Genomic DNA, 6,066 nt, shown 5'->3' with positions numbered 1-6,066 from the left:
TAAAAACATAATAATTAAAGAATCATAGTACAACTAAACAAATAGAAATTCGTTTCGTATTAAAACACTACGAACTTACCTCGACGATTTGAGCGTAAGAACAAAGTCGATTAATCCGAGGCTTTAGCTTTTCCCCGATCTAAGTCCATTTGTGGTCTATCTTGATCTAAATATACAAATTTAATCCATTTAATACATCTATTATTCAATTCAGTCCATATTTCATATTCTTCCAAAATTATAATTTTGCCCCTAACATTTTTAACTTTTTACAATTTAATCTTTAAGTTCAAAAATTGAAATCTAAGCATTTTAATCCCCATCTCATGCTAACCAAATTCACTAGGGACATATATCAATCCATACAAACCATCATTTCATGAATTTAACTAGAACTTTTAGTAATTTTACAAATAAGCCCCTAAATGTCATTTTCACCAAAAATCACTTTACAAAACTTGTTTATTTATCAATAAGGACTCATAATCTACCATTAAATATCAAGAATCACACAAGAGCATTCCTATAACAACCATAAATCTTTAACATTTTTACAAATTGATCCCCGGGCTAGCTAGATTAGGCTACAACGATCCCAAAAACATAAACATCATTAAAAGCGGAATTGAAACACATACCGTGCAAGCAAAATTAGTTGACCGAATACCCTAGAAAGTTACCATGGTTTTTCTCTTTTAATATCGATGGAGGATGGCTTGAGAAAGATGAATGAATTTTTGGTTTTATTAAATTTAACCTTTATTTACCTAATTACCAAAATAACCTTTAAAAAAACATTAATAATTTCAACAAAACCAATCTGTGAATATCCACTAACCACTCAAATAGTATACTTACCATCTATGTCCTCTCACTTTAGAATTTCATAGCTATTAGACCCATTTAACTAATAGAACTCTACATTTTCACTTTTTATGATTTAGTCCTTTTTACATAATTAAACATGCAAACATCAAAATTTCTTACCAAAATTTTTATACAACCTTACTAACATTTCATAGACATTAAAATAATAAAAAAATAATAATTTACTCATCATATTTGTGGTCCCAAAATCACTATTTTGGTTTTACTAAAAACGAGCTGTTACATGATTGTTCAAAACAGACTTTCTTCTCTTCACAATCAAAACCCCAAATTTTTATGCAAATGAAAAAATGCACACAATATGCTAACCGACATATAGAACTAGGAGTATGCATATTCGGTTGAACAGATTCAGAATCATTTATATTTGTATTCAATTACTAAATAACGATAACAACAATAAACTCAAATTCATTCATCACATCACATCAACACTTCTACAGACAACTAAATTTAATCCTAAAAGTACACATACATACATAAATCCAAGTTGTACTGGACTCCCAAACACAATTACAGAGGCTTAAAAGAGTGTCGGATTACACAATAACTAAAACAAGTCAGTTTATGAATTAAGAATAAAAACTACAAAACAGGGCTACACGACCGTGTGGCCAAGCCGTGTGGACTAATCCAAACTGTGTGACAGGGGTATATAGCTGTGTGACAAAGGAATACGCGTGTAATTAAGATACAATATCATGTGACTGAGACACAAGCCTGTGTGACTGAGACACACGCCTGTATGACTAAGGTACACTACCATGTGGCTAGACCATGTAACTCACTAACCCGTGTGACCAAATTAAAGCATAAAAGGAGTAGGAAAGACATGGTCGTGTGGTTGGCATACATGGCCGTATGACTAAATGACATGCTCGTGTGTGACGACTAATTTTCCCCAACAGGGATCACATGGTCGTGTAACCAGCCCCTGTGACCCACCCCAGACCGTGTGTCGTAAAACTTACCTAATTTCCAAATGGCGCATGGCCATGTGAACTGCCCATGTAGCTCAAAACCACTCCCAAACCTGATGCACAGCCACAAAAATTCACAGAAAAATCACTCCAAAATACAAATGTTTAGGAAATCACACCTTATTGCGTGTTCACAAGCACCAACGAATGATCAATTTCCACCGTTGAACCAAATTGAAACTCGGTTACAATATCACACAAATCATTCTTTTTATATGAATCTAAATTGAATGCAGATGTGAAAAGAAATGAACCTCTTTAAAACAGAATTAGACAACGTTGTTGAAATAAAAAAGAAAGAAAAACTTAAAGAACAAAAGAGAATGGAAAAGAAAAATGTTGGAATAGAGGAATTTTGAAGTCAAAAGGCAAAATATCCAATTGGAAAAAAGCTAAAAACTAATGTGAGAGGAAATAAAGGAACGTGTGAAGGATTTTGGGAATTTTCTAATTTTTCTAAAAAAATTTAAAATAAATTAAATAAATTGAAAAGATTTTTAATAAAAAATTAACCTATCAGAATTTTCAGAATTGAAACAAAAAACAAAAACATTTCCCACATTGCACACACATGGACTCGAACCTAAGACAAAGGTAAGCTACCCCAAAGATCTAGCCACTAAATCAGTAGGCTTGTTCTGCTCCTAAAACATGAAAACCAACTTAATAGTCCCATCGAACCACTGACCCAACTAAATAACCTAATTAATTCTAACCCCAATTCTGGCGCGTTATAGATAATATTGGTTTAAATCTCAACTCTGCCAGAATAGAACCATCATGTTCTAAATTCAAATTTGCAATAGACCTTAAAGTAAATAGAGACTTCTGACTTAAAGCGTCATCTACCACGCTATCTTTTCTAGAATGGTAATCAATTACCATATCATAATTTTTTAATAGCTTGAGCCACTTACGTTGTCGGGAATTCAAGTCTTTCTGAGTCATCAAGTACTTTAGGCTTTTATTATTAGTAAAAACATGACTTTTTAACTAAACAGATAGTGTTGCCATATTTTTAGAGAAAAAAAACTACTGCTAACTCCAAATAATGCATTGGATAGTTTTTCTCATAAGGTTTCAACTGTCACTAGGCATAAGCTATAACTTTTCCTTCCTACATCAGAACCCAGCCCGGACCGCTAAGCGAGGCATCACTATAAATAGTAAATTTTTTCTCGGATTTAAGCTAGATCAAAACTGGAGCTTCAGCCAACACGGCTTTCAATTGTTCAAAACTCTACTGACATTTTTCAAACCAAATGAAACTGAAATCTTTCTGCAATAACTTTGTCATTAGCAATGCTATTATTGAGAAATTCTTAACAAAACATTGATAATACCCAGCTAAACCTAAAAGTCTACGTACCTTAAAAACATTTCTCGGAGCTTGCCAATTCACGATCACATATATTTTACCAAAATCTACTCGGATACCATCTTCGAAAATCAACTCGGATACCATCTTCAAAAATCACATGCCCCAAAATCTGACCTCTTCAAGCCAAAACTCGCATTTACTAAACTTCGCGTATAATTGTTTCTTGCGCAAAGTCAGTAGCACAGTGCTCAATTTTTGGTTATGATCGGACTTATTCTTTGAATATATCATAATATCATCGATAAAAAACTGACAAATCTATCTAAATACGGCTGAAATATCTGATTTATCAAATCTATAAATGCGGTAGGGGCATTGGTTTGACCAAACAACATTACAAGAAACTCAAAATGATCGTAATGAGTTCTAAATTCAATTTTTGTCACATGAAGTTCTTTAACTTGCAACTAATAATAACCAGACCAGAGATCAATTTTAGAAAATATCGTAGCTCCTTTCAGCTAATTAAACAAATCATCAATACAAGGCAACGAATATTTATTTTTTATCGTAACTCTGATCAACTGTCAATAATTTATACACAATCTCATCGAACCATCTTCCTTTTCCACAAATAACACTAGAACACCCCAATGTGACACGCTCGGTCGAATAAAACCACGATCTAACAATGAAATGCTTATGTTTTTCTATACGCTTTTTTCATTCAATAATGTATGCATTGTATGAATTTCTCATTCATTTAATAATATATGACTTCTATGAATTTTTTCTTCTTATGCTCTTCATAATTGGTATCATTGTAGATTTGACGAGCTTTTGATATCCATATTTTTTGTACCATTATGCTTTTTCAAGTCTTATTTTGTTTAATAAAATTTAGTATCTATAAAAAAGGGAGAAAACCATTAATATATGCATCTTGTAAGGAGGAGTACTAGAAATAGGAATAGTTTGTAACTTTATTGAATTATCCGTAGCATGTAATTCTTTGATTCTTAATCCATTCCTTGTTCACATTTCTTGTTAACGATTGGTAACTTTGTTTAAGTATCAATTGTTATCTTTCATTGAACATGAACTTGATTGAAGTTTTATGTAGTTAAAACTTATTTGTATTATCTTTAGATTTTCACATAAAGTGTTCTTTTCAAATGGATTTCAAGTATGTTTCTTCGCCATATTATTCTTTCTTAAAGTTCATTGTTTACTTATGAAAACGAAATTGAATATTCTTAACATGAATCAGTTATGACTCATTGCATTATTGCATTAATATTTATTCTCCCTGAGCTTAAATTTTCAAAATGTCTTTAAAATCAGTATCATTCTTCAAATGCTTCAATTGCTTTTTGATATAAAAAAAAGGAAGAAAAAGATGAAATTTTTGTATGCATAGGTTTTATATATGTTTATCTTCTATATGCTTATGCAAGTGAATTAATATTCATGTATATAGGCCTCTTGACACATTATTTAAATACATGAAATTTATAATGTCTTGGACATATCACTTGTTTTCATGCATGCTTATTTGTCACATGTCCTGTTGAAATTCAATGCTCTTGTTTAAGATTTTATGCTTAAAAATTTTTAAGGAACATTTTATTAAGGAGGAGTTACTTTTGGAAAATGTCTAAAATTTAAGGGGTTCTCAAAATGAAAATTTCTTTTAAATTTTTTTATATAAAAAAAGGGGGAGATTGTTAGCTTTGATGTCTCAAAATTTTGATAAACAACATTGAAAATAAATTTTATATATTATATTTCTTAAGCCATTTAGTGAAAATATGATTGAAAATTTTATTAAGCATTTTCAAAGCACTTTCAAAGACTTACGAAATACTTAAACATGTTTTAAATATATTTCATCCTTATCAAGTGTTTTTGAGTCAATACCAAAGTGTTCTAAGGTATTTAAAATGTTTTTAAGAAACTTTGGTAGTCAAGTCTGAAGACATAAGAATATATGTTTTGAGACATGAAAGTTCAAATACAAAACATTGCTTTAGGAATAGTAGGTCTAGAGACATTGGCATGTATGTCTGGATACATTAGTTTGTATGTCTCAAGACAGAGCTTGCCAATAGCTATTTTTCAACCATGTCTCAAGACCTAGGTTGTAGGGACATTTTTTCAACCCAAAATTAATGCTTGCAATGGCTCCAAATCATTCCCAACAACCATAAATGTTCACAAACTTATTCATGGGTATAAATACAAATCAAAGACACTTCAAGACTCAAGAAAGCAATATCCAAACAAAAAGTTCAAGATAAAATCTTTCATTTCTTTATTTTCTTCATTTCTCTTGTACATATTCATTGAGAGCTTTTTGTAATATCTTTTCTTACTCTCATATTTTATTTTTAGAGCTTTAATTTGCAAACACACACCTACTAGAGGTTCATTATTAATTTTCCCATCTACTCTTTGTTGTAAAAAGTTTATTTAAGGTTTTTGAGGTATAAAATCTTTAGGGGATTAGAAAAGTTGCTAGTTGAGCCTTCTAAAAGCTAGAGGGTTCTAGTTTATCCATAAAACATAGGGGGAAAATTCTATCTTAACCTTTTGAAAAAGATAAGAATGCTAAAGGTTATATATTTTTCTTGAAAGATAAAAGTTCAAATATAATGATTTAGGAAAACCTTTATTGATGATTTAGGAAAATTGATCCTATTTCCTATAGAATCTATATATTTTTAATTTATTTCCTTATTATTTAAAAAAGTTTGTACAAATTTTAAAAATACCAATTCGTCCCTCTTGGTATTTTTTAGCCTAACACATTCCTCGGGTAACTTCTCATTCTCTATTTTTCTATTTGTTATGTTGTTCATAGAGCTTTAAATATAG

The sequence above is a fragment of the Gossypium hirsutum genome, chromosome A03, assembly GCF_007990345.1.
Source record: "Gossypium hirsutum isolate 1008001.06 chromosome A03, Gossypium_hirsutum_v2.1, whole genome shotgun sequence".
NCBI lineage: Eukaryota > Viridiplantae > Streptophyta > Magnoliopsida > Malvales > Malvaceae > Gossypium > Gossypium hirsutum.
This window is presented reverse-complemented; position numbering follows the sequence as displayed.